Source organism: Panthera tigris, chromosome C2 (genome assembly GCF_018350195.1).
Source record: "Panthera tigris isolate Pti1 chromosome C2, P.tigris_Pti1_mat1.1, whole genome shotgun sequence".
Classification (NCBI taxonomy): domain Eukaryota; kingdom Metazoa; phylum Chordata; class Mammalia; order Carnivora; family Felidae; genus Panthera; species Panthera tigris.
Genome location: NC_056668.1, coordinates 114,882,921 through 114,895,260, shown reverse-complemented (window position 1 = coordinate 114,895,260; position 12,340 = coordinate 114,882,921).

Below are 12,340 nucleotides of genomic sequence, written 5' to 3'. Positions count from 1 at the left end.
ATTAATTCCATCAATGTTTCCTTTTAAGGAGAGATACAAAATAAAACAACATAAGATGTAAGAAGAGTGTTCACTACTATTTCTCACGTTCACATTTCATGAGACCTTACTAGAAGCTCAGTTCTACATTTTTTATTCAAGTCTCATTTTTGCGTAGCAGATGCAAGAATAGAAATTGTTCCAAACTTTCAAGAAGATATTCTTGTAAATTATTAGCAGTATCATTCTGAAATATTACTGCAAAGTCACTTTTCGATGGAGGTGGAAGAGAGCGTATACGTACTACTCCAGGCATGTAGAACATTTATATTTTCATCATATAATTACAGAGCTTGTCTAACTTTCCTCTAAAGTGAGATCAGACTAGTAGATGTGCTGGTCACATACATTTAACTTTTCTAGAGGACACACCCATTGTAGGGTGCTGTCTTGGGTAATTATATTGACATATGAATGTACAATATATGCAGAGCATATATTTACCAGGCTATTTGCCTTGGTTTGTCTCATTTCAAACAATCTGTCCCTTCTTTTTCATTGTAGCCCATGGATTTGGGACAGAGTATTCTCAAGGGTTAGTTATCTCAGGTTTCAATTCTAGGAATTTCTTGACCTCCTTCTCTTTTCAGTATGTAGGGAAGAAACTGTTGTAACTCTTCAGGTTCTGTATAACTGAAGAACTGGGAACACCATCAGCATGGCTCACTGAGGTGTGGTGACAGTTATTTTTTTCTTAATTAGTCAAAATGTACAATGTGCTAATTACTTGATTCACAAGGAAAAAAAATCATTAAATAAAAATCACATTTGACTGGTTTTAGCATATTAGGGCATATATTTTTATTTAAATGCAGAGAGCATCTGAATGTTAAATAAGCCACAAAATATGTTCATGGTGAAACTAATTAACACTACAACCATGAACACAATTCCCTTATGGGTTAATTTCTCAATGAAACTCAAAGATACTTTTTGACCTACTATAATGCTCCTTCTGCCAAGGTTAAGAGAAAGATATCACCATAATTGGAGCATATGAGTCTGTATTAACCTGATTTAGGTTGGGGAATCAAAGATTTGCACAAGGAAGGAATTCATAATAATTAGGGTGTAAAACATGCAAGCATAGGGGCTTAAACACAGCATGAATTAATTATTCAGTGTTGTTCAGTCCATTTGGACTTATAAATTACAAAAGGTCATAGAGAGAAGATTGTAACCCTTATTCCCTTTCCAGTCTAACAGCCTAAGACTTCTTAAACCTCATCCTTGCAGAGTATGGACAAACATATTTAAAATTATGAAATAATAATATACAAAGAGAAAAGATAGGTAGGTACATAAAACAAATGTGAGGTATGTGAGGACAAAGAAAAATCATGTATATTCTGCTAAGTAACCTTAGGAATCAAGAATGTTTACATTTTACCTATCACTCAAATAGTTGTCACTTCCAATTTGTAATCTGTATTATACTAAATTAATGTTGATTTGCATAACTTTATTTCATAGATAAAGTTGGTATTATCCTTATTTTTCAATACAGGTTTTAGTAAATTTAGTAAATTATTTCATGATTTTTATATATGTCTTAGTAGGAAAACCCACAAACTAACAAAGATAAAAACAAAATAAACCTGAAGACTGTGGTAGGCTGAAGAATGGCCCTCAAAAATGTCCACATCCTACACCTGGAACCCATGAACATGTTCCATTGTATGGCAAAAGGAACTTTGCAGACGTGATTAAGTTAAGGATCTCAAAATGGGGAGATAATCTTGGGTTATTCGGGTGGACCAATGTAACCACAAGAGTTGATATAAGAAAGAGTCAGGAGGGCCAAAGTCAGAGACAAGGCCATGCAGTAATGGAAAAAGAAGTAGAAAACATGATGTGATGTGGGACAAGGATCCAAGGAATGTGGACAGAATCTAGAAACTGGAAATGGCAAGGAATTGATTGTTCCCTCAAGTCTCCAGAAGGAATGCCAACACCTTAAATTTTTAGCACAGTGAGACCAATTTGGGCTTCCGATCTATAGAAGTATATGGTAATAACTTTGTGGAGTTAAACCACTAAGTTGGTGATAATTTCTGGCAGCAACAAAAGAAAACTAATACAAAGACTATAAAAAGCCAACAAAACTCAATCCCCAAATACCTGACTGTATTAGTGTGTAATGAATATCATCCCCCGAGTAATCAATGTGAATATCAGAGCTAGATTTTGTATAGTTTTAGAGTCCAGGTCTTTGTTATTAGGGAAATATCTAAAATAAACACCTCTTTTGTCCCCCACATACGGTTAGTATTATTTAATTCAATCAACAAAAATATATAAAAGACTTTTTTTGAGCCGTGTATAGTCTCTTGAATCACCAAAGAGGATAAAACTATGAAAGAGCATGTTTTTCTGCCGTTAGACAGCTTTCAGTTTAGAAGAGATATATACAAAATCAATGCAAAATAGGAAATGACACATGAGATTTGTATTTAAACAAAGCACCAAGAGTTTATAGATTAGAAGCATGTTTACTGAGAAAGGGTTTAGCATGATGGTTGTGAGGTGTTGCCGTAGAAAAAGAATAGGTAAAGACAGAAAGGGTGCTGAAAGTCAGATCAGAGGTCTGACGAGCATGTGAGGAGTAGGGAGGTGGTCAAAATATATAAACATTGTTTCAATTAGTTTTATTGAATATTTAGGAAATTCTTTACTCTGGAATTACATGTAGCTTACAAACATGCTGGAGTCAACCCAGTCTTGAAGCCCCCCATACCTCCCCTCAACACCTCAGTTAGGATCTTAATTTCCCTTCTGATCATGAGCAACCCTTTTTAGAGATCAGTCAACAATTAGTGCCACCAATTCCTTACTTTTCACTTTCTCTGAAGCTCGCTGCACGTCTGGTTTTAGCTACCATCATCATTCTGAAACTTCCCTAGCCAAAGATCATTCCACACATAATGAACACTCTCATGTCCTCCTTTTATTGAAGTTAACCAGAAGTTAAACTCAAGTCCTCTCTCTTACTCACCTCTTTGGCCCTTCCAGGTCTCTTCCTACTTTCTCAGTTTCATTCTTTGGCTCAGTGTTCTGTCCTTGACCCACTGTTTATTCCACGACCTTCTCAAAGTGCAGCACGTGGCTGCTATGTTGGTGCATTGCCCACACTTCCTTACTTCCTTCTTCTAGGCTCTGTGCACTCATTCCTTGGTTTCTCTGTTGCTTTGCTCCTTATGGCTGTCATTTACATCTTTCTTCAGAAGACCTTCCTGAGGTTATTGAAAGCACTTTGGACTCTTGTGCAGAGATCCAAAAGTACCTGGTAGTGTGTGTACCTCCAGGGGTAGCCCGTAGCCAGGACTGACTGATTTAGAAGTAAGATAATCTGGCTTTTTTTTACTTTGAGTGAGACAAATGAGGGGGTATCATTTAAGCTTCAAAGCTCCCCACAGTACACAGCTCAGTACTTTGCCTAAAACTGTACCCTCATTTAGTTTCTCCTCCTTCCCTGCCCTGCTTCTTGCGTATGGATCTTCATCTTCATCTGTTTCCTAGGGACCTTCCCAAAACACTCTACACACTGTTAATTAAGTACATTCTTTGTCACGCTAACTCCTAAGAAGTGTCCTTAGTCCTAACCTCTTCACTGAGGAAGCTGAGGATTCAGGATCCAAGCATCTAGGAGACGTCTGCATCTGGACATATTTCACAAATGATGACACTTCCCCTCATCCTACTGGTGCCACAAGGGGATCTTTATTAGATCCTCACAGTGAGAACATGGCAGGGTTCATGGAGGTAAAGGCCAATAAATTATAGAGGTTCCTGTAAGACTGTGGCTTCCAGGAATTTCTCCTCATGCTAGCTCATACTCAGCCTCTAGCAATTGGTCAAAATTGCAACGTAAGTATCCCTACCTGTTTGTGGCTCCTACAGCTTCTGCTTCAGGTAAGCAGGATGCAGTTGTTATGTCTTTCTGGATGAATTTCTCTCCAGATTTGAAGTGCTGGTTTTCCCTGTGCAGGGGCCAAAGACAGGCTGCCCCAAGATGGGCAACTTTGGTATATTGATTATTTTAAAGAAAAGTTACTTAAGAGACACCCTATGCAAGAAGGACACTGGGACCCTCCTGTGTCCTCCTGAAAGCAGGAAATAAATCTCCTGTTTGAATGGTACCCTCCTTGAACCAGGAGATAAAGAGACATCCTTATCACCAGATTGAAATTTAGAGCTCAAAAGGCTGTATAAAAACTTGTATTACTTTTCACTAATGTACCACCGCAGCTCAAATCCTGTTTGGAACTTCGTACTAACTGAAGCTCCCAAAATTAAAATTTCTTTGTCCCGTCAATTCCTCAGAGATTTATTCTTTGTGTTTAAAAAGTATAAAAACTGCCTTCCTTGGTCATTTCCTTGGGTCTCAGTTTCCATCTTGGGCCTCTGTGCACATATCTTTGTTGTTGTTGTTGTTTTTTCTCCTGCTGATCTGTTTCATGTAAATTTGATTCTTAGTCCAGCTGGAAGACTTCAAGGGTACAGAAGAATTTTCCCTTCCCTTCACCTGGAACATTGGTTCTATGGTAGGTCCAAGTTTTTACTCAATTTGCTGAGCTTTTTCTCAAAATAAGGATAAAAAGGAAGACTTCCAAACTCTTTACACATTGGAGCTTAAAACAAGAAGTCCTTTACCTGACTTTTTAAACTTTAAGACATTTATTTGTGATTTTAAGTGGGGTAGTAAAAACTGTTCCTACCAAGATGGTAATGTTTTTGAGTAAAGACTCTATAGTGACGATGAGAGTCAAGTGCCTATCTGGGAATGAATGCTCAGTAAAGAAACAATGACTTATACAAACACCGTGAGACAAGAATGCCAGTGTGGCCAGAGCAGAGCGAATGGGGAACACTGTGACACATTACAAGATTGACTCAGAGAGGCAATGAGAAGAGTATGAGTCCACTAGGCAATTTTAAGGACTTTGGCTTATACTCCATGAGAAATGGGGTCTTTGGAAAGATTTTTCCTGAGTGAGTGCAAGGTCTGATGGGTTTTAAAAGTACTATTCTGGCTCCTGCAGAGATTGGACTAGAAGAGAGCAAGTGAGAAGTGGAGAGACCAGTTGGGGTACAACTGCGGTAATCCTCAGGTGGGATTATGCTTTAGACCATTGTAAGGGGTTGTCATAATGAGAACTGCTCATATTCTGGACATGAGATTAAGGCCAATCTCACCGGACTCGGGGTGTGACAGAAAGCTTATAGCAAAGTAGGACTCCAGATACATTTTCCTTGAGAAACCGAAAGAATTGATTTACCCTGTTGACAGGATGGCTTTCTAACTGATCTATCTGACTAACCTATGATTACAGTTTTTGACCACCTCTCCATTGTGTTCAGGCCAGCTTCTTCAGCATGGCCCTCAGGCATTCTCCCCCCCCACCACACTTGGACTTTGGTGTCAGTGTAATGGTTTAGCCCCAAGCCTGTACCACCTTGAGCCTTTTGTATCATTCATGCTGAAAATGTTTGAAATTCCACTGAAAAGCTGCTGTCTCAGGTCTCAGCATCTTTGTACCACCGTTGCTTTTATTTGGAATCCCTTCTTTTTCATTCCCCTCAGATGGCTTATTCCTGTTGATACTTAAAAATTCAGTTCAAATATTATGCCCTCTACAAGCCATAAAATAGACTCTTAACTATACAGAACAAACTGAGGGTTGCTGGAGGTGAGGTAGGCAGAGGATTGGTTAAATGGGTGATGGGAATTAAAATGGGCACTTGTGATGAGCACTGGGTGTTATATGTAAGTGATGAATCACTGAATTCTACTCCTGAAACTAATATTACACCATATGTTAACTAGAATTTGAATAAAAAAATGAAATAAACAAACAAAATTACACCCTCTAGAAACTTTCCTCAAACCATTCCTTTGTGTTTACCTGTCCCAAGTCTAGGGAAGCTTCCTGTATCACTGGTACTCCATGATTCTGTCCTCATTTCATTGTACCGTAAGTGTTAGGCTACATGGTGACTCCCCATGACTGTATTTGGGGGTTGGGATGAACAGAGACCCTATAATATTCATCTATCTGTGATCAGAGCCACTGACACAGTCCATGCACCCAATACATTTTAATAGGCTAAGAACCGATACTGCTAATTTTTTGGTTTTCTTAATTTTGTTTTGTTTACCTTTTGGAGTTTAGAGAGCTCAAAAACTTTTGGAAAGTGCCCCTAGCATGTACAGGAAAATCTTTTCATTAGTCCTTGGGAAAAAATAAAGGTAAATAACTAATCAACACTCACTGGCAGTGTGCATAGTTTAACAATATAAAATCACTTTCAGCTTGAAGAGAGAAAGAAAAATTCAAATATGTGCAGTTTTTATAAAAACTGAAATCTAGATATATTAGTAGTAGATAAAAATCTATAGGCCCATGTTCTACAACATTTTTATTTTTTCCCTAAATATTAATGGGACATTTTATCTTGGACAACTTAATTCACTGGCATTGGTCTTACACTTATAGTTGAAGATAAATAGCCATACCAATCCAGGTTTCCCCTAAGAATATTACATTCTAATGTTTTTCTTGGAATAAAATAATTGTGTCAAACAACGGAAGATTGTTTAGAATGGCCAATAAAGTCCAGGATGTATTCACTGAAAAATAATGTGGGTAAATGATGTGGAGAAAAAACTGCTATTGACTTCTTTGACAAATTCACTAATGAGAAAACAATAAGATTAAATTTGTCCATAAAGACCACAGTCTAGCACAGGCCAGATGAAAATTATGTTTACTTTTCAAAATAAAAAATTCAGAACACTGTACTACTTGACTAGCAGTACAGGCCAAGACTCGGTGTTGGAAATAAATTAAAATCCAAAGGAAAATCCCACAGATGTCAAAAAAAGATTTTGAAAGAAACTACAGCTTAATGAAAAAATATACATATTGTATAATAGATGTTAAGGCCAAATACATTAAAACAGTTTATATCAATGGCTACTCTGTTCTTTCATGAACAAGGGTTTATTTTTTTATTTTTTTATAGTTATAAGACTGCAAAGGAGAATCAATATATTGGAATGCAATGTACTATGTTCAAAATCAACTTGAACTTTAGGGGTTCTGATTTTGCGGTGAAACTGTTAAGTGTCAAGGATTGAGTTTCTTTCTAGAGGAGAAAATATATATATATTTTCTTATAAGAAAGACTGAGAAAAGGGGAGGAGGATTCTTTGACATGAAACATCTTTGAAACCTGAACACTTTTATGTTACACATACAATTCAGGACATACATTGTTCTATTTTCCAATATTTCCTTTTGAGGAAATGGGGAAGAATTTGGAAAGTAATCTACAAAGATGTGCTCAAGTAGCCCATATTTCAAGCTTTTCTTTTTCCTTAGTGCCCTGGCACCAGTAGACCCTTAGGCAACTCTGGAGTTAGGGGAAGCTGTTGGGTGGTCGGCTGGGTAGAAAGACATACATGAGACTTCGCTTGTTCTGCACATTCCGTGATTGTGTCCACTGATTATGTATACCAAGGCAGACACCTTGTATGCAAGGTACCTCTGGCACCATGATTTGGGTAATTTGGATATTACTCCCCCAAAAGCATAAAGGTATATCCCTTTTGAACTTCCAAGAAATTAACAACAGAGCACGTTAGATTTTTTAGCAAACTGAGAACTTGCACAAAATTAAATACACATTTAATGACTAACAGACAAGTTCAATGTTTGCCTATTTGCAATAGAATCTAGTATATTAACTTGTTTAGAGGATGGTTTATAAAATGCATACATATTTAATTTTATTTGTTTCATTTTGAATTACACAAAGAAAACAAGAGTATGTTTTTCATATAATGTTTAATCAATACAGATTAAGGGCTCATTTTGATTAATACCCTAAATGCAGCCTGAGAGCAAAAGTAAGCATTATCACTTTTTACACACACATAAGAATACATATAAAATATATACTCTGTGCATTTTTTATGATTGACATTACTTAGTACACATTAGTCTTCCACTTGCTTTTTTTTCTCCTTCCACATGGTTGAAAAATCTTTTCATGTCAGGGAATATAGGCACAGGTTATACTTTTTTTGCTCAACTGCTTAGAAACACTGTATTCAATGGATTACCTATAAGTCACTTAAACATTCCTCTGTTGATGGTTATTTAGATATTTAGGTAAATTTTCTCTTCTTTCCTCCCCTGCCCCCTTTTTTTTTGTTACCACCCTGTATCTCCATAATAAAGCTGAAAGGAAAAATTTCTAGATTGAAGGATACGCACAATTACATTTTCATAGATATGTCTAATTCTAATTACCCTCCAAAAATCTACATTGAATTACAGCTCCATCAGCAACATCAAAATGCTAGTTCTTCCCCACCCCTAACAACACTCAGTGTTATTATTAAGCACCCAATGGATAAAATATGTACCTCATGTTCTCTGCATTTGCTCTGTCCTCATGAATAGTAAAGCTGAGTATCTTTTCATATGTTTATTGGCCATTTTTACTTCCTTGACACTGTATAAATATTAAATAAATGAATGATTAAATTACTGAACGAAGCAATACATTTAGAGGGCTGGAGAAATAGATTTAATCACTACCATCCAGGAAAATGAAACTGTTTCCCTGGCATTATGATTACAATCTTATGATGCCAAACACAGAAATTAAATAGCTCCACTTTAATTTTTATTATGCACGGAGAGGTTATATATGATTCCTGGTTGCCAACTGGACTACATTTAATATGAGTTTATAAGTCCACTAGGTATCAAAACTCATCCTGGTTATATTTCTTTTCCTTATATGTGTGTGACATTCTAGATTTAGCACCTGTCATTCAGTGTATTGTACCACTACTTATTATATTTAGTTATAAGTTGGGTTCATGGGTGGGCTGTGTGTGTGTGTTCGCATGCTAAGTTTATTTTTAATCTGAAAGAATTAATTGCGTGAAAGTTCACATTTGGAGTCTTCCTTTACCCCCTTCATCCCTCAATTTCCCCATTTCTTTTTCTCCTCTTGAGTAGTTTCCTCTTTTTCTCATTTCTTTGCATCACTATGACATACTCTCAGAATCCTTCTTTACCCGAAGGACTTAAAATATTACCTCTCCTAGTAGTACTTTATTCTGACAGTCATCAAAGTCTAAGCCCAATGACAGAAATTTCAAGTGAAATTTCAAGTGAAATTTCAAGTGACAGAATTGCTAAAATCAGCTAATCAGAGGGGCAGGTAATGTACTTCCGAGCAGCAGGGACAGTCCTGAAGCTTGTATCTGAAACATTATATAGGCTGTTATCCAGTATTGGATTAATTGATTTTGGCCACTTAATTGCTGTAGGCATAGCTCACTGACTTTGTGTGAGGTACTCCTTACCTGCAAAATTTTAGTTTAATCTGCATGGTATCCCTATGCTCTTTTTTAAAATATTAGGCATCTAAGGCTTAAGCACATACACATGAAGGAAAATATGAATGAAATATGCACTTTATAGCTAACATAGAGCTAATTTTCAAAGCCAACCTTTGTTGGTGGTTATGTATATTAGGACACTGCAGATGGTCAGGAGATCAAGGAAACTTTGTAAACACTCCCAAACATTAAAAGTGCCCCAACTTTGAGAAGACTTATATAAACAACTGGAATAAAGCCCTTTTCTAAATTATGCAAGTTCTTTCATTTCAGCACATTTATTGAGTTCTTTTAGCATTGCATAAAAAAGGAACAAATGCATAATATAAAAACCAACAACACACTAAATTGGGAGGATCTTGATCTTGAAGGATCCAACAGAGAAAAGGAAAGCGCCACAAAGCATGTGGCATATTTGATGTCAAATTTCTTCATATAAGGACACTGCTATAAAATGTAAATATCTTCAAAGGATTAACCCTTCCCCATCATGAAAATATGCACATTTTCAAAGGGGGTGAAGCATTTTCTAATCTGAACATCTTTAAAGGGGGGAAATCAATAAATGGCATGAAAAACTTCAAAGCAGGACCTCCTGTCAATGACAGAAGTTCCTCAGCAATGCAGAGGCTTTGAAGGAGGGCTCCCAGTGCTGGGAAAGCTTTGAAGTGACTGAAAACAGACATTTATAATTATGGAAAGGTGCGGTGTCCAGCAGGGATAGTACAAAGACACGTCTGAGGTAGGTGCAGACGGAGATTGGGACGTGGCAGGGACACTGACCTTGCACCTCCCAACCTAAAAGCCTTTCGGGTCAACTCAATAATCATATGTAAAACGGCAAGTGTGGAGTGAGAACAGTGGCGAGAGGCAAAAAACCAAATTATTTTAGATCTCACATTTCAAAAAAGAGAAAACCCTTCAGCACCCCCAAAGCAGATCTTAATACATACCGCCTGTGCTAGGTTCTTGTGTAGCTGCCTGATCTATTAAGCTGTTATCAACACTCAGCTTTCTGCAAACAAGTGTTCCAGAAGTGTGAAAAAGTCTCAGAATCCGCTTCTTTAGGTCCCTTAGTCCGTAAATGTATGATAGTGAGATCTCTTTTAAAGTAGTTATTGTATACATCAGATGATGTTCTAAAGGAAGAAAAATTACTAAAATCTGTAATTCAGCTATTGTTTAATTTGAGCCCAAACTATTCCAAGCCAATGATTTGGTATCTAATTTCCAGAACTCAACTGAAGACCTTTTTGAATGCCATAAGAGCTAGGACTAACACTAAACCAAGAATCAAAGGCAGCCTTGGTAAAATCACAAGAGGTCAATTTTAATGTTCTATACTCTAAACTATATTTCTATTTTAATTTATTGACCCTGATATTCATGAGGCTAGGTGAGTTCATAACATCCTCTTTCTTTTTGGTGTCATTCAATTATGAAATCTGCTTCTCCCAAATGGTTCTTTCATCATCTAATATATATTGAGCATAAAACTTTCTAGGCTCTGTTCTAGGTAGTTGGGGTACAGTACTGTGCACAGATACTCCCTGCCTTTGTGGAGATTGCAGTCTGGGGGCACAGGCATTGACCAATATAATCAAACAGAAAATGATACATTATCCTGTGATCAGGGCTTTTAAGAAAAGGTACACAAAAGATCTGGCATGTTCTGAAGAACCTGAATTGAGAGATTCCCCAAGGAACTGAGAGAGCTGGGCTGAGATCCAAAGGATGAGTAGTCATTAACCAGGAGAACACAGGGGTGAATGGTGCACCAGGGAAGGATGTCAGGTGGAGGGTGAAGCAAGTACAAAAGCCACGTGATGGGAGATACTTTGTGACACTTTTACGCACAAGAAGTGGGCCAGCAGGAGGAGCCAGATAGTGCAGACCTTAGTAAGGACTTTGGTCTTAATCCTAAAATCAATCAGAAGCCTTTGAAGAATTTTAAGTATGCATTTGCTAAAACCACATTTGCCTATTGAATAGATTGTTTTTGCTTGAGTGTGAAGCAATAGATTGAGATGGGGGAAGGGGCAAGAGTGTGTAAGAGAAAACTAGTTAGGAGGCCACTGGAGTAATTGAAATAAGGGATGGTGATAGCTTGAAGTACAAAAGGGTGGCAGTGATGGTGATGGAGGCAAGTAGGAAGATTTGAGAAACAATCTGGGGGAAAATTTGATAAAATTTACTGTTGGAAAAAATAGGTAAGAAGGAGAGAAGGCCAAGGATGATGTCGATATTTCTGTGGGTTTGATGGAGTCATTCACTCAGAAAGGAGCTCTTGGAAAGGTATTAGATTTGGAGGTAGAATAATTAGTACAACTTTGGTTATGTTGAATTTACCACACAGATATTTTGAGACATGCAAGTGGACATGTGAAGTAGCCATTTGTGCATATGAATCGGGAGGAGAGATCTTGCCTAGGGGCAAAATGTTTGAACTGCTCATTTCTGATAATAATTAAGGATAAACGCGATTGTTTAGAAAGAAGTGATGGAAATGGGAAGATGATTATAAAAGATCCTCAAGGAAGAACTCCAACATTAAAGACTCACTTGTTTTCTTTTCTTTTCTTTCTTTTTTAAAGTAGGCTCCATGGAGCCCAATGTGAGGCTCGAGCTCACCACTCTGAGAAGACCTGAGCTGAGATTAAAAGTCTGACACTTAAATGACTGAGCCAACCAGGCACCCCAAAGACTCAATAGTTTTGGTGGATAAATTTTAATGGTTTTCCTTTCAGGATTCCCATTGGCTTCATATTTTAAAAATTAATCTGATATTTTATCAATGATGAAACATGATATTTTAATCTGTGTTTTAGGCCTTTGAGATAAAAGAGATAAATATAGCAGCATTTTTATTTCATCAAC